Source organism: Balaenoptera borealis, assembly GCF_965194805.1.
Source record: "Balaenoptera borealis genome assembly, chromosome: 2".
Classification (NCBI taxonomy): domain Eukaryota; kingdom Metazoa; phylum Chordata; class Mammalia; order Artiodactyla; family Balaenopteridae; genus Balaenoptera; species Balaenoptera borealis.
This window is the reverse complement of record NC_138867.1, coordinates 144,859,819-144,884,926: the sequence shown is the minus strand read 5'-3', so window position 1 is coordinate 144,884,926 and position 25,108 is coordinate 144,859,819. Positions and strand designations below refer to the sequence as shown.

Here is a 25,108-nt window from a genome sequence, read left to right as displayed (position 1 = left end):
AAGGAAAAGCTCACATAACCGTTTCTTCCTCATAATGTGTGGGATTTACTATAATGGAAGGACATTAGAAAGAACAGGTAGAAAACTCACCTGTTGGTCTCCATGTAGGAGTTTATTTTGCATGAATCCCTCCTACGTGAGTAGATAGCAGAGGTTTATTTTTGTTCCCGTGTGTGTAGTTGTGGCAGAGGATGTAGGTATGGTGATTTGAAGCCCTCAAAGAAATATTCTCAGAACTCTCAAGATTTCTCTTGATCGGAACTGAAAGAGACCTGGAAAAGGAGGAAAAGAAAAGGAGGAGGGAGAACGAATGACTGTTTCTCAGTAAATTCACCTTCCTGGTTGATTGTTCTGTCTTCTCATTTCTTTTAACTTCTATGTATGTCTAATGGAATAATGTAGAAAGGCTGATTTTTATGCTTTAAAAGATTTTACATCACAAAGAAACTAGAAGTGGCTAACAGAACTTATTCAAATCAATTTTGCATAGAGACTTTGATATTAAATTTGTATACTAAAATGGGTTTATCCCAATTTTCTCTTTCTTTTTGAGTGAATATTTGTAACATATTTTTGTAGATAATAATTTATCCTAGATATACAAAATTGTGAGAATGGGTACCATTTTTTACCACTTAAATGATTTCTTTTAAATGAATAGATTGTACACTTTAAATGCCAATGTTGTGTCTTACGTGTTGTTTTTTAATTCCTTGATTTCCAAAACCTGTGTTTATTTAATTGATTTCTATCTAATAATCTGTGTCTCCCCTTTATTGCTTCTTACTTTATATTTTATTGATCTATAGTTAATTTACATTATTATATTAGTTTCAGAGGTACAGCATAGTGATTCATAAATGTTTAGGTTCTTCTCCATTTATAGTTATTATAAAAGAGTGGCTATATTCCCCATGCTATACAGTACATCACTGTAGATTATTGATTTTATACATAGTGGATTGTACTTCAAAATCTCCTACCACTATTTTGCTCCTCCACCCTATCTCTCCCTGCTGGTAACCACTACTCTGTTCTTTAATCTGTGAGTCTGTTTTTTTGTTGTTATTGTATTCAATTTTTTAGATGCCACGTGTAAGTGATAACATACCATGCTTGTTTTCTCATATCATACCATGCTTTTTTTCTCATAACATGCCATGCTTGTTTTCTCTGCGGCTTATTTTACTAAGCATAATACCCTCCAAATCCATCCATGTTCTTGCAAATGGCAAAGTTTCATTTTTTGCTGAAGTCATCATAAAAAATCTTTTTTATCCACTAAGCTATTGATGAACACTTAGTTTGACTCTATATCTTGGCTATGGCAAATAACACTGTTATGAACATTGGTGTGCAGTTATTTTTTTTGAAATAGTGTTTTTGTTTTCTTCTGATATACCCAACAGTGAAATTGCTGGATATTATGGTAGTTCTATTTTTAGTTTTTTGTGGAACCTCCATTCTGCTTTCCACAGTAGCTGCACTACTTCACATTCACATCAAGAGTGTACAAGAGTTTCCCTTTCTCCACATCCTCACTAACCTTTGTTATTTGTGATCTTTTGGATGACAGCCATTCTGACAAGACTGGGGTGATATATCTCATAGTTTTGATTTGCATTTTACTGCCGATTAGCTATGTTTAGCATCTTTGTGAGTTCTGGCTGTCTATATGTAGTTTTTCCTTGGAAAAAATGTCTATTTAGGTCTTCCCATTTTTTTAAAAAAGATTTTGGGTGTTTTTTTGATATTGAGTTGTATGTGCTGTTTCTGTAGTTTAGGTATGAACCCTTGCTTGGTCATCTTTTTTGATGTTAACCTCTTATCACGTGCAAATATTGTCTCTCCCTCAGCAGGTTGTCTTTTCATTTTGTCTTTGGTTTCCTTTGCTGTGCAAAATCTTTTAAGTTTAGTGAAGTCCCATTTGTTTATTTTTGCTTTTGTTTCATTTGCCTTAGTAGACTGAACCTAAAACTGTTGCTATCATTTATGTTGAAGAATGTTCTATATTTTCCTCTAGGGGTTTTATGGTTTCTGGTCCTACATTTAGGTCTTTATTCAGTTTTGCTTTTATTTTATATATGGTGTGCTAAAATAATCTAATTGTATTCTTTTCCATGTAGCTGACCAGTTTTCCCAGTACCACTTATTGAAGAGACAGTTTTTTCTCCATATTGCCTGCTTTGTCATAAATCAATTAAATATAAGTGTATGGGCCTATTTCTGGGATCTCTATTCTATTCCAGTGATCTTTGTGTCTGTTTTTGCTCTGGTACCTTTCTCTTTGATTACTGTCGCTTTGCAGTATAGTCTGAAGTCAAGGTGCGTGATGCCTCCAGCTGTGTTCTTTCTCAAGATTGTTTGGCTATTTGGGGTCTTTGTGTTTCTATACAAATTTTAAAATCACTTTTTCAAGTTCTGTGAAAATGCTTTGGTATTCTGATAGGGATTGCATTAAATCTGTAGATTGTCTTTGGTAGTATGGTTATTTTAACAGTATTAATTCTTCCAGTCGATGCACATGCTATATTTTTCCATCTTTTTGTGTTGTCTTCAACTTCTTTCACCAATGGCTGATAGATTTCTGAGCACATGTCTTTTACCTGCTTAGGTGTGTTTATTCCTAGGTATCTTATTCTTTTTGATGTCATTGCATATGGTATAGTTTTCTTAATTTTTCTTTCTGACAGCTTTGAGTTTTGTTTTTTCTTCTTTTTCTAATTCCTTCAGGTGTAATGTTAGGTTGTTTATTTGATATTTTTCTTGATTCCTAAGAATAAGCTTGTATCACTATAACTTCCCCCTGTGAACTGCGTTGGCTGTGTCCCATAGATTTTGGATCATTGTGTGTTCATTTTCATTTGTCTTGGGTATTTTTAGAATCCCTCTTTAATTTCTTCAGTGTTCCTTTCTTCCCCTCTTATTCCCTTCATCTGTGATGTGAGGACTATCTTTAATATTATGTTGGGATTTCTTTCAGTTTTGTGTGTGTGTGTGTGTGTGTGTGTGTGTGTGATTATTTAAGTTGCTGAGCTCTTAATTTCACATGGACACTAACAACCCTGCATTGTTACTCTGCTCCCCCACAGTTACTGAATTTGACCTTATATTTTACATCTACTTGTTTTGTGTGTCCCTTAACTTCTTATTGTGAATATAGATGATTTTATTACTGTTTTTTTTCATCCTTCCTATTAGCTGTGTCCATGGTTGATTTACTACCTTTGTTGAATATTTGCCTTAACCAATGAGGTTTTTCCTTTAGTAAGTTTCCTTTCCTAATTTTTATGTTTCAATCGTGACCTTTTCTTTTTCACTTAGAAAAGCCCCTTTAAGATTTCTCATAAAGCTGGTTTGGCGATGCTGAGCTCTTTTAGTTTTGCTTCTCTGTAAAACTTTAGATCTCACCATCAAATCTGAAGGAGAGCCTTGCTGGGTAGAGTATTTTTGCTTATAGGCTTTTCCCTTTCATGACTTTAAATATACCATGCCACTCCCTTCTGGCATGCAGAGGTTATCCTGAAAAGTCAGCAGATAACTATATGCAATTTCCCATGTTTGTAACTTGTTGCTTTTCCTTTGCTCCTTTTAATAGTGTCTTTTTATCTTTATTTTATTTTTTTCCATTTTAATTACAATGAGTCTCGGTGTGGTCCTCTTTGGGTTGATCCTGTTTTTGCCTTACTGTGTTTACTGGACTTGGATGTCTGTTTTCTTTCCCAGGTTAGGGAAGTTTTCAACTCTTATGTCTTCAGGTATGTTCTACACTGCTTTGTCTTTCCTTTTTGCTTCTGGGACCAGTATAATGCAAATATTAGTACACTTGATGTTGTTTCACAAGTCTGTTCAACTTTCCTCATTTCATTTTAATCTATTGTTTTACCGTTCATCTTCAGTGATTGCCAGTACTCTGTCCTTCAGTTTTCTGATTCATTCCTCTGTATCATTTAGTCTACAGTAGTTTCCTTTAATGTATTTTTCATTTCAGTTATTGTATTCCTCATCTCTGTTTTGTTGTTCTTTAATGGTCTAAGTCTTTTTAAAAAAATTCTAACTTCTTGCTCTGGTCGTCCATTCCTCTCCTGAGTTCTTTGATCATCTTTACAGTCATTACCTTGAACCCTTTGTTGAGGAGACTGGCTATCTCCACTTCACTTAGTTCTTCTTCTGAATTCTTATCTTGGTCCTTCATTTGGATCGTGTTTCTGTGTCACCTCATTTTTCTTAACTTCCCGTTTTTATTGCTATGTGTGTAGTAGGTTCGTTACATTTCCTGACCTTGGGGAAGTGGCCTTTTGTAGGAGCTGTCCTATGGGTCCCAGCAGCCCCCTCTCCCCTGGTCACTAGAGCTATATATTCTAGGTGTACCCCCTATGTGGGCTGCTTGGGCTCTTCTGCTGTGGTGGGCTGACTACTGTGGGTGGTCTGGTAGGCTTGGCTGCCCCCAGACTGCTTGTTTGCCAGGCTCTGCCTTGTATGGAGGCTGTCTGTGCTGCTTGGTGAGACTAAATCATAAGGCAGCTGGCTGCACAACTCTGGGGGACACCAAATCTGGTGCTGGTTCACTTATGGGTAGAATTGCAGTCCAGGTGATATCAGGGCTAGTGCCCAGTCACTGGTTCTGGGGCTATGCTGGCTACTGGGAGGAAGAGACAGGTTCTGCGTTCTGGCTGCAGGGCCCAGGAGCCACAGAGTTGGTGTTGGATCACTGTTCCTGACACAGCTCTCTGCAGGGCCGGGGGTATCCCTAATCTTGTGTTGGCATTCTGATGGGCAGGGTCAGGACCCAGCTGAGTCCATGGCTGCTTCTGGCCTGCAATTAAGTGGCCTGGTTACACAGGCTGCTGGGCTGTGGTATTCCTGGAGCTGGTGTGTGCCTGTTGGTGTATGAGGCTGATCCCACTGCTAAAGCAGGTTTGCTGTTGGGTAGGTCCAAGCTCCATCCAGTCCCTGTGCAGTTACCACCTGCCGATGGTGAGGCTGACTCCAAGGCCAGAGCAGGCTCACTTGTCAGAGGGGCCAGGGACTCTGGGGCTGTTGCCTGTCCACTGAGGTGTGGAGGCTGGTCCTGGGGCTTTTGGTGGCTGGACCCATGTCCAGGGGCAGCTGTGCACTGAGAGGATCTGAAGGCAGCCTGTTTGCTGGTGGATGGGGCTATGCCCCTGCTCAGTTAGTTGCTTGGCCTGCAGCATCCTAGTACTTGTGTCTGTAGTCTGGTGGAAATGGGTGGGGCTCGGTCCTGAGGCTGATAAGCTAGAGGGAGGATTCTGAAATTATGCTTGCTGGTACCAGCGTCCCCGAGGTAGAAGGAGCTCCCCCGAATGGCTGCTGCCAGTGTCTCTGTCCCTGAGGCTGTGCTGTAGTTGCCTCTTGCCTCTCTGGGAGACTCTCCAAGATCAGGAGGTAGGTGTGACCCGGGATCCTTTCAAATGACTGCTTCTGTTCTGATTCTCAGATCATGTGGGATTTTGTGAGCATCTTTTAAGAGTGGAATCTCTATTTCCCACAACCCTCTGGCTCTCTGGAAAATAAGCACTACTGGTCTTCAAAGCCCAACTTTCTAGGAACTCTTCTTTCCACAACAGGATCCCTGGGCTTGGGAGCCTGATGTTGGCTTCATACCCCTTGCTACCTGGGAGCACCTCTGAAATTGTAATTATTCTCCCATTTGTGGGCCACCCACTTGGTGGTATGGGTCTTGACTCTACTGAGATTTTGCCCTTCCTTTCTGTCTTGTCGAGGTGCCTTCCTTATATCTTTAGCTGTAAAACATCTTTTATGGTAGGTCCCGGCCTTTTTCATCAATTGCTGTTCTGTAAACAGTTGTGACTTTGGTGTGCCCATGAGAGGCATCAAGCTCTGGGTCTTTGAATGCTACCATGTTGGACAATCTCTCTACTTCATTCTTAAATCATATTATTTAAGTTTTCTTAGTATCTTATTTGATTAGCGACAGTTTGAAATTTATTATCACTCATGTTTCCTTCGCCTGTTTAAAAAAATTGAATAGTACATTCATTCAGTTTGAAATGAAGGTAGTGACCTGTGAATTTCCATACCTCAAAAATCAAGGATAGGACAAAAGCCTTTTCTACTTGTGTTACCCTCAAACTCTGCACCCCACCCCAGCCTGGGGATTAACCTCTTGCACCCATGCTCACCTTCTGTTTTCGGACCGTTAACCATCATTGCATCTGTATGTGTGTTGACAAAGTGAACTCTAGTCTTTGCAGTTTTTGTGTTTTGTGTTTTGGTTTAGGGAACAGTCCTACTATGAATGTACATTTACTGCTCTACTGAAGTTCATATATAAACCTGTCAAGCACATTACCAGAATTGGAATTGCTTGTATATACACTTTGATAAATTTTAGAGACAATGGTAGAACAGAAGTAAATTGTATTTCAAATGCCACAATATTCTCACACCATGAAAACCCTTCCCTTTTTAATATATTTGTGTGTAGTTTATCTTTATGCCCATACTATATTTCCCAGAGATGGGTAAGTGTTATGTTTCTTGCTGGCACATTTACCGTATTGTTCAAAGTCAGGCGTTTAGTGGTTTTAGCATGATCCTATTTCCATGAACTCGCAAATACAAGATCTTCTCTCACACTGTCTTTTACTCCCTGCTGTTTTATATTGCCCTCCTAATTCTCAGTCCTGGTCTTTCTTTATGTTCTTCATCAACCTGGATAGGTTATACTATTTTCTCCCTTATTCAAGACCAATAGAATAGAATAGAATACAACACCCAGAAATAAACCCTGATATATGGCCAAATGATTTTTGACAAGTTGCCAAGACTTTTCAAAGTAGAAAGGATAGTATTTTCAACACATGGTGCTGAGAAGTCTTGTGGTCAACGTGCAAAAGAAGGAAGATGGACCCTTACCTAACATCATATGCGAAAATTAATGAAAACGTATCAAGAAACTAAATATAAGACCTAATAATATAAAAAGTCTTAGAAGAAGATACAGGACAAGAGCTTCATGATATTGGATTTGGCAGTGTTTTCCTCCATATGAAACGAAGGAACAACAAAGGTACAGCTAACAAAAAAATAAACAATTTGCAGTACATAAGTTAAAAAAAAATGTGTATCAAAGAAATGTAAACAGAATAAAATGGCAACCCACAAGATGGGAGAAAATATTTCAGAGCCATCTATCTGACAAGAGATTTCTATTCAGAATATACAGAGAACTCCTACAACTGAACAAAAAGCAAACACCCTGATTCAAAAATGGATAAAAGACTTGAATAGATGGTTCTTCAAAAAGATGTACAAATGACTAAGCACTTGAATAGATGCTCCATATCACTAAATGCATGTTTATATATTTGTGTGCATGCATACACACACAAGCACACACACACATACACAAGCAGAAAACAACTGTTGGTGAGGATGTGAGGGAGTTGGAACCATTGTGCTATGTCAGAGGGAATGCAGAATGATACAGCTGCTTTGCAAAAGAGTATGGCAATTTTTCAGATATTGAAAAATAGACTTACTACATGATCCAGGAATTTTACTATGAGGTATACCCAAAGGTATTGAAATCAGGGTCTTAAAGAAATATTTGTACTCCAGTGTTTAGAGCAGTAATCATCACAGTAGCTATAATATGAAAGCAACCTAAGTGTTCATCCACTAGTTCCTGGATAAGCAAAGTGTGGTATACCCATATAATACAATATTATTCAGTGTTAAGAAGGAAAAGATCTAGGAATATGCTACAACATGGATGAATCTTGAGGAAATTTAGCTACCAAAAATGCCATTTTTGTGACTTTTAGTGAGTCATAACAATACAACTACTTATTTCAATTTTATGGGGGTACTTAGGGTAGTCAAAACCACAGAAATTGGGAGGGTAATGACGCTTTTCAGGTGGTTATGGAACAAAAAGGAAAGTTATATTTAAAGGATATAGAGTTACGGTTTTAAAACGTAGAAAAGAATTAGAAAGATAAATGGTGATGTTGATCGCCCAATAATATGAATGCATTTAATATCACTGAACGGTGCACTTTATAATAACTAACATGTTATATTTTATGTTATTTGATTTTACCAACATACAAAATTGGGAAAGAATGTAATATCAGGAAAGGGAGTGGACCTGGGATAGAGCAGAGAGCAATCAGAAGGGTGAGACACTGCATATGTTGAAGAAGAAGAGCTGAGAGTCTTCATTGGCCAGAAGAGACTTTGTAAAAGAGAAAAAAAATTACTCTGAGGGTGTATTAGATAGATATCTGTGGGTGTGCTGCTATCTCCCATGGGTTATCTTAAAGAGTCTTTAATAAAGTCCATAAGGCTTGCTGAGGCTTTTTTAAAAACTGGATTCCCTAGGAGATAATTAGAGGGTGGTACTTAAGTCTATGTCTAGGTTGACAGATTTTGCAGGGAAGATGAACCTGAGAGCAGTGGAGGTCTTAAGAGTGTAAGTACATGGAAATTAGAAAAAAAAATAATAAAGGGAATTAGGAAAACTTTGGACTTTGAAGGTCATGTATTATTACTGAGTCAGACCTGAGGTTTCTAAGGAGTTATATACACAGTTGCTATTTGGATTACTTGTTGATAAAGATAAGTGGAAAAACTAGAGTCGTTCCCAAGTGTAGGTAAGATATAATGAGAGGATGGAGGTGGAAAGTAGGGAGACCCAGAGAAAAGTGGGAAGGTCATATTGGGCCAAGATGGTGGTAATATCCAACAGAACAGACGGTAGGACAGACTATGGATTCATCTTTTTTATTTCGCCTCCCCCCCTCATCCTTAATAATTCTTTGGGAATATCTCACTGCTCTGTGATGCAGGTACAGAATTCGAGTGAGGAGGCTACACCTTCAGTGTCCAGCTGTCTGAGTCCTCAGTGTGCTTCAAATGATGGAGAACTATTGCTTCTTTATGAGAAGGGTTAGTACCTCGTAGCTAAGCTTAAGCTGGAGCTTATGCAATATTGATTCCATTTTATATATACTATTGGCATGGAGGTTCCTCCTCCTCTTTTCTTGAACATTATGAAATGAATCTATATTTCTCAGTATTTGGGTATATCAGATAAATACGTTAAGTAAAGGAATCTTATATATTGCTCCCTGCATAGTTTGCTCTTTCTTGTTTCTCTTTTACCTTTACTAAATTAGCACAGGGAGAGACCTTGAAATGTTCTAATCAGGAGAGATTAGAACATCATATTTCTAGAGAGGTTGGTTGGACAGAGCAGGGGTCCCAGTGAGAATCCAAGCTTCTGTTTCTACTTGGAAGTGTACCTGTGTAGAATAGAGGGCTCCAGGAAATATCCTAGAATATTCCAATGTCCCTGTGGGAGATCATTAAGAGAGGCAGGATCTGGTACCAGATCAGTGTACTATGACATGTTTGTCAGTCATCTGATGTGAGATTCTCAGAGCCAATCCCATATGGTAGGGCTGAGTGCAGAGTGATGAAGAACCTGTGAAAGCCTTTGATTGCATGTTAAAGATGAAGCTCTGATTTCGGGGAGAATTTTCTTACCTGACTGAATGTCACCCTTCTGTGGGGATGAGATTCTGTGCTTTTCCTCTGTTGATGACCACTGACTGCAAATCATTAGAGGATCATGTCTAGAAAGCATTCTTTATTTAATTTCTTAAAGAAGAAAGCATAGAAAACATTTTTATCCACTTTCAAATTGAGGATCAAGGGGAATGACATCAGTGAAAATGTCAGAGTAGGGAGCTCTGGCTTGTGTCCATCCCCAGGAACACTGACATACGTGGTAAAACCTGTCAAAATGACCTTATCAACACATGTAAGTTTTCTTTTCTTTTCACGCTGTAGATTTATCTTTCATTGAAACTTTACTTACTACAGGATTTGGAGAATAAACAGGGAAGTAGAAACTGTATTTCCTGATGAGAGAATCACTAAGTCACATTAGCTGTTCTGAACTCTGCCTTACTCACCGTGACTCTAATTAAAACAAACAAACAAACAAAACACTTTTTTTTTGGTAAGTCAGTTCTGACATTTCCTCGTTAAAGACAAGGTAACAGATACAGACTTAGATCTACCAGAATTGAGCAAACTTTTGATTGTACCTGTGTTGAACATATGAGCATGACCTGCTACAAATCTTCATTATACTTATTGCCACAACGGACAAATTCCCTTTTTCCACTCCTGATATGTTGCATGTAAGGAATGCATAGGTCACTAACCCCAGCTGGTCACAGGTAAACTCTGCCACATGGATTACTGCATGTTTTCCTGCTGGAAGACCACACATTCTCGAGGATCATGCCTGCAGAGTATCTGGGCTCTTCTTTTTTTCTGGATAAAGGTTAGATAATCACCTAATTTTATGAGAAATATATAAATTGTATTTGCATATTCTTCAGGTTTTTATTTATCCATTCTCTTTCAAGTCCTAAGTGCAAATATTAAAGTGATTTCCAAGAGGGTGGTAAATAAGACAGCTCCAAAATTAGCAATAAATCATAATACAATTGTGAATGCATTAATGTGTGATTAATATGTAGATACTTATGTAAATGCAAGTTTAGTAATGCTTTGTGGAGTGCTTCAGAATCTAGGTATTAAAAAAAAAAAGAAGGAGTTCTTGAAACTCTCAGGGAATTATAGAGAAGTCTTTGTGTCTATAAATATCATTCTGAAATAATGCATATTCTCAGAAATAAACTAGGCATAACATTGTAGGAAAAAACTTCATGAAATGAAAGAGCATGTGAGATGGCCATACAAGAAAAAGAATATTCTCAGAGAATAATGAACAGTGTGGAGTTCAGCAGAAGGGTCATACACATTCAGAGAGCAAAACTTTGGAGAGCCTAATTGTGAGTTCCTCATATTTCATCTTTGGAGACACGGTAGTCATTTGAAATATGATGTTATAAGATGACGTTAACATACTTAAATACTTTCGTTTAGAAATGACCACTTAAAACCAGAGTAAATGAAAGAGAACACAAAATTATGTTTATGTTGATTTTTAAAGACCTCAGGTGAGTGCTGATTATTTAAAAATGCATGATGTCTTTCACTGCAAAGTAAAGGAGCTGTTACAGTGGAGGATTAATGGACTGAATGTCAATATTATGACATAGTATGAGTGTGTTTCGTGTTTGGTAATTGCAATCATTGTTGCTTTTGTTGTGGTCATCCATTTACAGTGCTTGGTGTCAGTTGATTTATCTCTTGTAAAAATAAAATACAGTCTGTGTGTGTGTGGAAAAAAAAACATACATGATGTCTTGACTAAAGTTGTATGGAATTTGAGATCTGGAAAAAAGCATTTCTTTTCTGTAATGCTAGGATGATAATTGGACATTTTTGCAAGAAAGAGATTTCAGGATGCAAATCTCGTGTCTCTAAGGTGGGAAGTCAGTTCATGGTGGAACATTCTATTAAACTTGTGTGAGTGGAGAAATATTTCTTTGGAAGAAAGAGGTCACGAATCCCTTTTTAATAGTTAATGGTTTATAGTATACCGAATGAGCAAAATGGCTATTTCTGAACTTTAGAAAAAAATAATATAGTTTTTCTGCATTTATAACATGAAGCTGATGTAAAATATCAAAAATTCTTTATTTTGAAAAGCAATGTAATCAATTTGACATAATTCATATATATTGAACCTGTGGTACACACACACACAGTAAAACTTACATTCAGAAAATTGTTTGCACTTAAATATTTTCAAGTGTAGTTGATTTACAATGTTGTGGGTTTTTTAAATACATGTTTATTGGAGTATACTTACTTTATAACACTGTATTAGTTTCTGCTTTACAACAAAGTGAATCAGCTATATGTATACATATATTCCCCATATCCCCCCCCTCTTGAGCCTCCCTCCCACACTCCCTATCCCACCCCTCTGGGGGACATAAAGCACCGAGCTGATCTCCCTGTGCTATGCGGCAGCTTACCACTAGCTATTTTACATTTGGTAGTGTATATATGTCAATGCTACTCTCTCACTACATCCCTGTCTCCCCTTGCCCCCTGTGTCCTTAAGTCCGTTCTCTACATCTGTGACTTTATTCCTGCCCTGTCACTAGGTTCGTCAGTACCATTTTTCTAGATTCCATATATATGTGTTAGCGTACGGTATTTGTTTTTCTCTTTCTGACTTACTTCACTCTGTATGACAGACTCTAGGTCCAACCACCTCACTGCAAATAACTCAATTTTGTTCCTTTTTATGGCTGAGTAATACTCCATTGTATAGATGTGCCACATCTTCTTTATATATTCATCTGTTGATGGACATTTAGGTTGCTTCTATGTCCTGGCTATTGTAAATAGTGCTACAGTGAACATTGTGGTACATGTATCTTTTTGAATTATGGTTTTCTCTGGGTATATGCCCAGTAGTGGGATTGCTGGGTCATATGGTAGTTCTATTTTTTAGCTTTTAAGGAATCTCCATACTGTTCTCCATAGTGGCTGTATCAGTTTACATTCCCACCAAGAGTTCAGGAGGGTTCCCTTTTCTCCACACCCTCTGCAGCCTTTATACATTGTTGTATTAATTTCTACTGTGCAGCAAAGTGATTCAGTTTCATATCTATCTATCTATATATCTATCTATATCTATATCTCTATATCTATATATCTATATATATTCTTTTCCATTATGGTTTATCACAGGATATTGAATATAGTTTCCTGTGCTATACAGTAGGTCTTGGTGGGTTGTCCATCCTATGTAGAATAGTTTGCTTCTGCTATTCCAAAACTCCCAATCTTTCCTTCACTCTCTCCTTGGCAACCACAACTCTCTTTTCTATATCTGTGTGTTTGTTTCTGTTTCGCTGACATGCTCATTTGTGTCCTGTTTTCGAGTCCACATATAAGTGATATTATATGGTATTTGTCTTTCTCTCTCTGACTTACTTCACTTAGTATCATTATCTCTAGGTCCATCCATGTTGCTGCAAATGGCATTATTTCATTCTTTTTTATGTCTGAGTAATATCTTTTGTATACGTATACCACACCTTCTTTATACACTCATTTTTCAATGAACATTTAGGTTGTTTCCATGTCTTGGCTGTTATAAATAGTGCTGCTATGAACATAGGGTTTCATGTATCTTTTTGAATTATAGTTTTGTCTAGATATATGTCCACAAGTGGGATTGCTAGATCATATGGCAACTCTCTTTATAGTTTTTTTGAGGAACCTCCATACTGTTTTCCATAGTGGCTGCACCAACTTACATGGCCACCGACAGTGTAGAAGGGTTCCCTTTTCTCCATACCCCCTCCAGCATTTGTTAATTGTAGATTTTTTTTTAATGATGGCCATTCTGATCAGTGTGAAGTGATACCTCATTGTAATTTGGATTTGCATTTATCTACTAATTAGTGATGATGAGCATCTTTTCATGTGCCTATTGGCTCTCTGTATGTCTTCTTTGGAGAAATGTTTATTTAGGTCTTCTACCCATTTTTCCATTGAGTTATTTGTTATTTTGTTATTGAGTTGTATGAGCTGTTTGTAGAGTTTGGAAATTAAGCCCTTGTCAGTCTCATCATTTGCTAATATTTTCTCCCAGTCCATAGGTTGTATTTTCATTTTGATTATGGTTTCCTTTGCTGTGCAAAAGCTTATAAGTTTGATTAGTTCCTGTTTCTTTTATGCTTTTACAGTAAGTCCCCTACATATGAACAAGTTCTGTTCCAAGAGTGCGTTTGTAAGTTCAATTTGTTTGTAAGTCCAACAAAGTTCACCTAGGTACCCAACTTACACAGTCGGCTATATGGTATTGTACCGTAATAGGTTTATAATACTTTTCACGCAAACAATACATAAAAAACAAGCACAAAAACAAAGAAAGCATTTTTAATCTTACAGTACAGTAACTTGAAAAGTACAGTAATACAGTACAACAGCTGGGATACTCGGGCTGGCATCAAGGGAACAGGCGAGCAGAGTTACTGATTGGAGGAGGGAGGGGAGGTGGGAGATGGTAGGGGTGAAGGATTATCAGCAGTAGGAGACAGAGGGTAAGCTGCAATTTCACTCATACCTGACGTTGATGGCAAAGGTTCTGGTTCCTTGCTGGATTTAATTCTATCTACCCTCTTGAAAGAATGATCCATTGATGTCTGGGTAGTAGCTCTTTTTTTCTCATCATAGATGACAAGGTAACACTGGATTGCAATCTGAATGGCTGCTGCCACCTTTGGGTCCCATTCTAGGTTCGGGTCCTGTGCCTCAAAAACTAACAGTGCTTTCTCAAATAACGAAGATTCCCTTGCCATTTTCTGTGTCGTGAATCTCTTCAGTTCTTCAGTTACTTTTTCTTCCTCCTGTCCCTCTTCATCCTTTCTCTGGGCCTCCAATTCCATCAGTAAGCTCCTCATGTTGCACAGCAAGGAGTTCAGCGAAATCGTCCTCTTGCAGATCTAGCTCCAGCTTCTCGCTGAGGGTCACTACGTTGCTGAAGACCTCTTCGGACTTCTGATCTACCTTCTCAAATCCACAAAAATCATGAACAAACTGTGGGCAAAGGTTCTTCCAAACCCCATTCATCGTGACCGCCATACCCTCACACCATGCAAAGTCAATGTTTTTTATGGTCTTGTAGATGTTATAGTCCTCCCAAAGTTGTCCCTAGGTTGTTCCTGATTTGTCACTTACCTTTACTGCCTGACAAAAAGTGTGACATAAATAATATTTCTTGAAAGTCGCTATAACGCCCTGGTCCATAGGTTGGATGAGCAACGTAGTATTTGGTGACAGATGCAGTACTTTGACGTTGGGATGAAAGTCATCCATGAATGGGGGGTGGCCCAGAGCATAGTCGAGCAGCAAAAGAATATTTTGCTGGAACGTCCTTCTCCAAACAATATTTCTCTACATCTGGGATAAAGTGGTGGCAAAACCCGTCCTGGAACGTGGCCTGTGTAATCCGGGATTTGGGGTTATGCTTCCACACAACAGGAAGAGAGCCCTTGGCTATGTTTTTAAGGGTTCTTGGGTTCTGTGAATGATAAACTAAGAGAGGTTTCAGCTTCAATTCACCAGAAGCATTGCCACCAAACAACAGTTAGCCTATCCTTTGCTGCTTTACAGCCCGGCATCAACTTTTCCTCCTTACTGACGTAACTTCGGTCTGGCATCCTCTTCCAGTACAGTTGTGTCTCATCCACATTAAAAACCTGGTTGGGTAAATACACACCATCATCAATAATTTCTCAAAGTGTTTCTGGAAGTTCCTGGACAGCTACCATATCTGCACTTGCTGTCTCTCCACTTACTTTTACATTGTGAAGGCTGGCTCTAGCCTTGAACCGATGAAACCAGCCATGGCTGGCATTAAAAGATGTGCCCTCTGATTCTTTGCCGTGTTTCTTCTTCAAGTCTTCATAAAGGCTTTTAGCTTCCTCTTGAATCAGCGTTAAGTTGAGTAGGACTCAGCGCTGATGTTGATCCTGCATCCGCACACTGAGAAGTTTCTCCATCTCCTCCATCACTTTTCCATGCTTCTTGGATATTTTGTCAACATCGTCGGCACAGCAGACTTCACATGTTCCATGATCTTGTCCTTGTTCTTTAGGTTCGTGCCAATGATTGAATGATTCATGTTATAAGAATGAGCGATGTCTAACATCTTTTTGCCTCGCTCCACTCTCTCAATTACTTTCACTTTTTTTTCCGTCATTATCGCTTGGCGCTTCTTAACAGTACCAGCTACATCACCTCTGCTTTTACGCTTGCTTCCAGACATCTTGGGCTTGAAATAAAGGTACTATACTTCTGTACTCTATACAGTACTGTAAAGTACACAAAAGCACAACCACATATAGAGGAAGCACACACGTGACAATGTATGCCAGACACGTGAACTAACTTACATGATTGGACACGCGAATGGACGTTTGCATCTTTGAAAGTTTGCAACTTGAAGGTTCGTATGTAGGTGACTTACTGTATTTGTACTGCCTAGGGAGAACTACCTAGGAAAATTTTGGTATGACCTATGTCAGAGAATGTTTTGCTTATGTTCTCTTCTAGGAGTTATAAGGTGTCCTATCTTATATTTAAGCATATAAGCCGTTTTGAGTTTATTTTTGTGTATGGTGTGAGGGTATGTTCTGACTTCACTGATTTGCATACGGCTCTCCAACTTTCAAAACACCACTTGCTGAAGAGACTGTCTTTTCCCCATTGTATATTCTTGCCTCCTTTGTCAAAGGTTAATTGACCATAGGTGTGTGGGTTTATTTCTTAGCTCTCTATTCTATTCCATTGATCCATGTATCTCTTTCTGTGCCAATACAATGCGGCTTTGATTACTGTAACTTTGTAGTATTTTCTGAAGTTTAGGAGGGTTATGCCTCCTGCTTTGTTCTTTTTGCTGGGGATTGTGTTCACATTTCTGACTTTTTATGGTTCCAGATACATTTTAGGATTATTTGTTCTAGTTCTGGGGAAAATGTCATGGGTAACTTGATAGGGATCACATTAAATCTGTAGATTGCTTTGGGTAGTATAGCCATTTTAACAGTATTAATTCCTCCCATCCAAGAGCGTGGGATGTCTTTCCATTTCTTTGAATCATCTTCAGCTTCCTTTACTAATGTTTTGTAGTTCTCAGTATATAAGTCTTTCACCTCCTTGGTGAGGTTTATTCCTAAGCATTTTATTTTTTTGATGCCATTAAAAAAAGGATTGCTTGTTTACGTTTCCTTTTGGATATTTCATTGTTAGTGTAAAGAAATGCAACCAGGGACTTCCCTGGTGGCTCCGTGGTTGAGAATCCGCCTGCCAATACAGGGGACACGGGTTTGAGCCCTGATGCAGGAAGATCTCACATGCCGTGGAGCAACTAAACCTGTGTGCCACAACTACTTAGCCTGCACTCTAGAGCCAGTGAGCCACAAATACTGAGCCCATGTGCCACAACTACTTAAGCCTGCATGCCTAGAGCCTGTGCTCCACAACAAGAGAAGCCACTGCAATGAGAAGCCTGCGCACCACAAGAAAGTCTAGTCCCCACTGGCCACAACTAGAGAAAGCCTGTGCACAGCAATTAAGACCCAATGCAGCCAAAATAAATTAAAAAAAAAAGAAAGAAAAACCAGGAAATGCAACCAATTTATATATGTTAATCTTGTATCCTGCTACTTTGCTGAATTTGTTTATCAGTTCTAGTAGTGTTTGTGTGGAATTTTTAGGGTTTCCTTTATATATATTATCATGTCATCTGCATATAATGACAACTTTACCTCTTCCCTTCCAATTTGGTTAGATTATATTTCTTTTTCTTGTCTGATTGTTGTGGCTAGGACTTCCAATACTATGTTGAAGAGAAGACGTGAGAGTGGGCATCCTTGTCTTGTTCCAGATTTTAGCGGGAAGGCTTTCAGCTTATGAACATTGAGTATTATATTGGCTGTGGGTTTGTCATCAATAGCTTTTATTATGTTGAGATATGTTTCCTCTGTACCCACGTTGGTAAGTGTTTTTACCATGAATAGATGTTGAAGCTTTTCAAATGCTTTTTCGCCATCTATTGAGATGATCGTTTGTTTCTTGTTTTTCCTTTGTCGATGGGGTGTATCATGTTGATTGATTTGCATATGTTGAAACAGCTTTGTGAAACTGGGGTGAATCAAATTTGGTCATGGTGTATGATCCTCTTATGTGTTGTCGGATTTGGTTTTCTAATATTCAGTTGAGAATTTTTGCATCTATATTTATCAACGATATTGGCCTGCAGTTTTCTTTTCTGGTAGTGTCTTTCTCTGTGTTTTTTTAAAAGTCTTTATTGAATTTGTTCCAATATTGCTTCTGTTTTATGTTTTGGTTTCTTGTTTGTGAGGCATGTGGGATCTTAGCTCCAAAACCAGGGATCGAACCCGCACCCCCTGCACTGGAAGGCGAAATCTTAACTGCTGGACCACCAGAAAAGTCCCCATCTGTTTTATTTGGTTTTTTTTTAAGTAAATTTCTTTCTTTCTTTGTTTTTGGATGCATTGGGCATTCGTTGCTGTGCTCGGGCTCTCTCTAGTTGCGGTGAGCGGGGGCTACTCTTCGTTGTGGTGTGCAGGCTGTTCATTGTGGTGGCTTCTTTTGTTGCAGATCATGGGCTCTAGGTGCGTGGGCTTCAGCAGTTGTGGCTATCAGGCTCAGTAGTTGTGGCTCGTGGGCTGTAGAGTGCAGGCTCAGTAGTTGTGGCACACAGGCTTAGTTGCTCCATGGCATGTGGGATCTTTCCAGACCAGGTCTCGAACCTATGTCCCCTGCAGTGGCAGACAGATTCTTAACCACTGTGCCACCAGGGAAGTCCCCCCTCCCCATCTGTTTTTGATATCAGTGTGATAGAGGCTTCATAGAATGTCTTTGGAAGTATTCCTTACTCTTCAATCTTTTCGAAGAGTTTGAGAAGAATCAGTGTAAGTTCTGCTTTTTATATTTGGTAGAATTTGCCTGTGAAACCATCTGATCCTGGACTTCTGTTGGTAGGGAGTTTTTTTAAATTACAGATTCTATTTTTTAAAAATTCTATTTATTTATTTATTTATTTTGGCTGTGTTGGGTCTTCGTTTCTGTGCGAGGGCTTTCTCTAGTTGCAGCGAGCGGGGGCCACTCTTCATCACGGTGCGTGGGCCTCTCACTATCGTGACCTCTCTTGTTGCGGTGCACGGGCTCCAGACGCTCAGGCTCAGTAGTTGTGGCTCACGGGCCCAGTTGCTCCGCGGCATGTGGGATCTTCCTAGACCAGGGCTCGAACCCGTGTCCCCTGCATTGGCAGGCAGATTCTCAACCACCGCGCCACCAGGGAAGCCCTCTATTTTGCTTTTAGTGATCAGTATGTTCAAGTTATCTATTTCTTCTTGATTCAGTTTTGTTCGGCTGTAAAAAAAGCAAAATATATTTTTAAGTTATGTTAGCACCTAAATACTTACCATGTATTAGACCACAAAAGAGAGAAGAAAAAATATTAAAATATTTTTTCAAATACAAGTATTGAAATGTTTTAAAGAAATTGGTATAATAATACTAATTACAATAATGACAAATTGTTCTGAACTTAAAGACTACTTATATCTAAGATGCATATTATATGCTTATTGTTTTATTGTTTTTAAATACATGGAATGTTTTCTCCTTTCTAATGTAATTCTTTTATTTTACCTGTATATTGTGAAAAAATTTAGTTGCACATAATATAAAAAATTACACTTTAATAGGAGATATTAATCCATTTACATTTACTATAGTACTGAAAATACTTAGGTTTAGCGTTCCATGTCATTGATTGCTGTTTTTTATTTATTTATTTTTAAAAAAGATTTAATTTGGGGGGGGCATAAATTATTTATTTATTTATTTAATTTTAACATCTTTATTGGACTCTAATTGCTTTACAATGGTGTGTTAGTCTCTGCTTTAGAACAAAGTGAATCAGCTATACGTATCCATATATCCCCATATCTCCTCCCTGTTGCGTCTCCCTCCCGCCCTCCCTATCCCACCCCTCTAAGTGGTCATAAAGCACTGAGCTGATCTCCCTCTTCTATGCAGCTGTTTCCTACTAGCTAGCTATTTTACATTTGGTAGTATATATAAGTCCATGCCACTCTCTCACTTCGTCCCAGCTTACCCTTCCCCCTCCCCATGTCCTCAAGTCCATTCTCTATGTATGCGTCTTTATTCCTGTCCTGTCCCTAGGTTCTTCCCAACCGTTTCTTTTCCTTTTCTTTTTAGATTCCACATATATGTGTTAGCATACAGTATTTGTTTTTCTCTTTCTGACTTACTTCACTCTGTATGACAGAGTCTAGGTCCATCCATCTCACTACAAATAACTCAATTTCATTTCTTTTTATGGCTGAGTAATATTCCATTTTATATTGAAGATGTGCAACATCTTTTTTACCCATTCATCAGTTGATGGACACTTAGGTTGCTTCCATGTCCTGGCTATTGCAAATAGAGCTGCAATGAACATTGTGGAACATGACTCTTTTTGAATTATGGTTTTCTCCAGGTATATGCCCAGTAGTGGGATTGCTGTGTCATATGGTAGTTCTATTTTTAGTTTTTTAAGGAACCTCCATACCGTTCTTGATAGTGGCTGTATCAATTTACACTCCCACCAACGGTGCAAGAGGGTTCCCTTTTTTCCACACCTCTGCAGCATTTATTGTTTGTAGATTTTTTTGATGATGGCCATTCTTACCTGTGTGTGGTGATACCGCATTGTAATTTCGAGTTGCATTTCTCTAATGATCAGTGATGTTGAGCATTCTTTCATGTGTTTGTTGGCAATCTGTATATCTTCTTTGGAGAAATGTCTATTTAGGTCTTCTGCCCATTTATGGATTGGGTTGTTTGTTTTTTCTTTTGATATTGAGCTGCCTGGGCTGCTTGTAAAGTTTGGAGATTAATCCTTTGTCAGCTGCTTCGTTGGCAAATATTTTCTCCCATTCTGAGGGTGGCCTTTTCGTCTTGTTTACGTTTTCCTTTGCTGTGCAAAAGCTTTTAAGTCTCCTTAGGTCTCCTTTGTTTATGTTTCTTTTTAATTTCCGTTTTCTAGGAGGTGGGTCAAAAAGGATCTTGCTGTGATTGATGTCATAGAGTGTTCTGCCTATGTTTTCCTCTAAGAGTTTGATAGTGTCTGGCCTTACATTTAGGTCTTTAATCCATTTTGAGTTTATTTTTGTGTATGGTGTTAGGGAGTCTTCTAATTTCATTCTTTTACCGGTAGCTGTCCAGTTTTCCCAGCACCACTTATTGAAGAGGCTGTGATTTCAACATTGTATATTCTTGCCTCCTTTATCAAAACTAAGGTGACCATATGTGTATGGGTTTATGTCTGGGCTTTCTCTCCTGTTCCATTGCTCTATATTTCTGTTTTTGTGCCAGTACCATACTGTCTTGACTACTGTAGCTTTGTAGTATTGTCTGAAGTCAGGTAGCCTGATTCCTCCAGCTCTGTTTTTCTTCTCAAGATTGCTTTGGCTGTTCGGGGTCTTTTGTGTTTCCATACAAATTGTGAAATTTTTTTGTTCTAGTTCTCTGAAAAATTCCATTGGTAGTTTGATAGGGATTGCATTGAATATGTAGATTGCTTTGGGTAGTAGAGTCATTTTCACAATGTTGATTCTTCCAATCCAAGAACATGGTATATCTCTGTATCTGTTTGTGTCATCTTTGATTTCTTTCATCAGTGTCTAATAGTTTGTTGAGTAAACGTCTTTTGTCTCCTTAGGTACGTTTATTCCTAGGTATTTTATTCTTTGTGTTGCAGTGGTAAATGGGAGTGTTTCCTTAATTTCTCTTTCAGATTTTTCATCTTTAGTGTATAGGAATGAAAGAGATATCTGTACATTAATTTTGTATCCTGCAACCTTACCAGTTCATTGATTAACTCTAGTAGGTTTCTGGTAGCATCTTTAGGATTCTCTATGTATAGTATCATGTCATCTGCAAACAGTGAGAGCTTAACTTCTTCTTTTCCGATTTGGATTCCTTTTATTTCTTTTTCTTCTCTGATTGCTGTAGCTAAAAGTTCCAAAAGTGTGTGGAATAATAGTGGTGAGAGTGGGCCACCTTATCTTGTTCCTGATCTTGGTGGAAATGGTTTCACTTTTTCACCATTGAGAACGATGCTGGCTGTGGGTTTGTCATATATGGCCTTTATTATGTTGAGGAAAGTTCCCTCTATGCCTACTTTCTGGAGGGTTTTTATGATAAATGGGTGTTTAATATTGTCGAAAGCATTTTCTGCATCTATTGAGATGACCATATGGTTTTTATCCTTCAGTTTTTTAATATGGTGTATCACATTGATTTGCATGTATTGAAGAATCCTTGCATCCCTGGGATAAACCCCACTTGATCATGGTGTATGATCCTTTTAAGGCACTGTTGGATTCTGTTTGCTATTATTGTGCAGTGGATTTTTGCAGCTATGTTCATCAGTGATATTGACCTGTAGTTTTCTTTCTTTGTGACATCTTTGTCTGGTTTTGGTGTCAGGGAGATGGTGGTCTCATAGAATAAGTTTGGGAGAGTTCCTCCCTCTGCTATATTTTGGAAGAGTTTGAGAAGGATAGGTGTTAACTCTTCTCTAAATGTTTGATAGAATTTGCCTGTGAAGCCATCTGGTCCTGGGCTTTTGTTTTTTGGAAGATTTTTAATCACAGTCTCAAGTTCAGTGCTTGGGATTGGTTTGTTTGTAGTTTCTATTTCTTCCTGGTTCAGTCTTGGAAGGTTGTGCTTTTCTAAGAATTTGTCCATTTCTTCCAGGTTGTCCATTTTATTGGCATATAGTTGCTTGCAGTAATCTCTCATGATCCTTTGTATGTCTGCAGTGTCAGTTATTACTTCTCCTTTTTCATTTGTAATTCTATTGATTTGAGTCGTCTCCCTTTTTTTCTTGATAAGTCTGGCTAATGGTTTATCAATTTTGTTTATCTTCTCAAAGAACCAGCTTTTAGATTTTTTGATCTTTGCTGTTGTTTCCTTCATTTCTTTTTCATTTATTTCTGGTCTGATCTTTATGATGTCTTTCCTCTGCTGACTTTGTTTTTTTTTTTTTTCTTTCTTTCTCTAATTGCTTTAGGTGTAAGGTTAACTTGTTTATTTGAGATATTTCTTGTTTCTTGAGGTAGGATTGTATTGCTATAAACTTCTCTCTTAGAACTGCTCTTGCTGCATCCCATAGGTTTTGGGTCTTCATTGTCATTTGTTTCTAGGTATTTTTTTATTTCCTCTTTGATTTCTTCAGTGATGTCTTGGTTATTAAGTAGTGTATTGTTGAGCGTCCATGTGTTTCTATTTTTTACAGATTTTTTCCTGTAATTGATATCTAGTCTGATAGCATTGTGGTCGGAAAAGATACTTGATACGATTTCAATTTTCTTATATTTACCAAGGCTTGATTTGTGACCCAAGATATGATCTATCCTGGAGAATGTTCCAGGAGCACTTGAGAAAAAGTGTATTCTGTTGTTTTTGGATGGAATGTCCTATAAATATCAATTAAGTCCATCTTGTTTAATGTATCATTTAAAGCTGTGTTTCCTTATTTATTTTCATTGTGGATGATCTGTCCATTGGTGAAAGTGGGGTGTTAAAGTCCCCTACTATGATTGTGTTGCTGTTGATTTCCCCTTTTATGGCTGTTAGCATTTGCCTTATGTATTGAGGTGCTCCTATGTTGGGTGCATAAATATATACAATTGTTATATCTTCTTCTTGGATTGATCCCTTGATCATTATGTAGTGTCCTTCTTTGTCTCCTGTAATAGTCTTTATTTTAAAGTCTTTTTTGTCTGATATGAGAATTGCTACTCTAGCTTTCTTTTGATTTCCATTTGCATGGAATATCTTATTCCATCCCCTCACTTTCCATCTGTATGTGTCCCTATGTCTGAAGTGGGTCTCTTGTAGACCATATACATACCGGTCGTGTTTTTGGATCCATTCAGCCAGTCTATGTCTTTTGGTTGGAGCATTTAATCCATTTACATTTAAGGTAATTATTGATATGTATGTTCTTATTACCATTTTCTTAATTGTTTTGGGTTTCTTATTGTAGGTCTTTTCCTTCTCTTGTGTTTCCTGCCTAGAGAAGTTCCTTTAGCATTTGTTGTAAAGAGGGTTTGGTGGTGCTGAATTCTCTTAGCTTTTGCTTGTCTGTAAAGGTTTTAATTTCTCTGTCGAATCTGAACGAGATCCTTGGTGGGTCGAGTAATCTTGGTTGTAGCTTTTCCCCTTTCATTACTTTAAATATGTCCTGCCAGTCCCTTCTGGCTTGCAGAGTTTCTGCTGAAAGTTCAGCTGTTAACCTTATGGGGATTCCCTTGTATGTTATTTGTTGTTTTTCCCTTGCTGCTTTTAATATTTTTTCTTTGTATTTAATTTTTGATAGTTTGATTAATATATGTTTTGGCATGTTTCTCCTTGGGTTTATCTTGTATGGGACTCCCTGCACTTCCTGGACTTGATTAACGATTTCCTTTCCCATATTAGGGAAGTTTTCAACTATAATCTCTTTAAATATTTTCTCAGTGTCTTTCTTTTTCTCTTCTACTTCTGGGACCCCTATATTCGAATGTTGGTGCGTTTAATGTTTTCCCAGAGATGTCTCAGATTGTCCTCAATTCTTTTCATTCTTTTTTCTTTATTTTGCTTTGCAGTAGTTATTTCCACTATTTTATCTTCCAGGTCATTTATCCATTCTTCTGCCTCAGTTATTCTGCTATTGTTTCCTTCTAGAGAATTTTTAATTCCATTTATTGTGTTGTTCATCATTGTTTCTTTGCTCTTTAGTTCTTCTAGGTCCTTGTTAAACGTTTCTTGTCTATTCTCCATTCCAGTTCCAAGATTTGGGATCATCTTTACTATCATTACTCTGAATTCTTTTTCAGGTAGACTGCCTATTTCCTCCACATTTGTTTGGTCTGGTGGGTTTTTACCTTGCTCCTTCATCTGCTGTGTGTTTCTGTGTCTTCTCATTTGGCTTTGGGGACTGTGTTTGTGGTCTCCTTTTCAGAGGCTGCAGATTCGTAGTTCCCGTTGTATTTGGTGTCTGCCCCCAGTGGCTAAGGTTGGTTCAGTGGGTTGTGTAGGCTTTCTGATGGAGGGGACTGGTGCCTGTGTTCTGGTGGGTGTGTCTGGATCTTGTCTTTCTGGTGGACAGATCCGCATCTGGTGGTGTGTTTTGGGGTGTCTGTGACCTTATTGTGATTTTCGGCAGCCTCTCTGCTAATGGGTGGGCCTGCATTCCTGTCTTGCTAGTTGTTTGGCATGGGATGTCCAGCACTGGATCTTGCTGGTCTCTGAGTGGAGCTGGGTCTTAGTGTTGAGACGGATATCTCTGGGAGAGCTTTCGCCATTTGATATTACAAGGTGCCAGAGGTCTCTGGTAGACCAATGTCCTGAACTCGGCTCTCCCACCTCAGAGGCACAGGCTTGACACCCGGCTGGAGCACCAAGACCCTGTCAGCCACACAGCTGGGGGTGAGAGCAAGAGGTAGCTTTGGTACATCTCAAAGACCACCAATGTGGTTCACTGACCATTTTCTCTCCAGAAGTGAAGAAAACAAAATTC

General features: G+C 38.4%; 1 long non-coding RNA gene across 1 annotated transcript in view; it reads right to left on the bottom strand.

Moving 5' to 3' along the window:
- LOC309623238 overlaps nucleotides 1-25,108 on the bottom strand; it is a 105,565-nt gene that overhangs the window by 62,894 nt on the left and 17,563 nt on the right. The gene's annotated exons all lie outside the window — the stretch shown is intronic.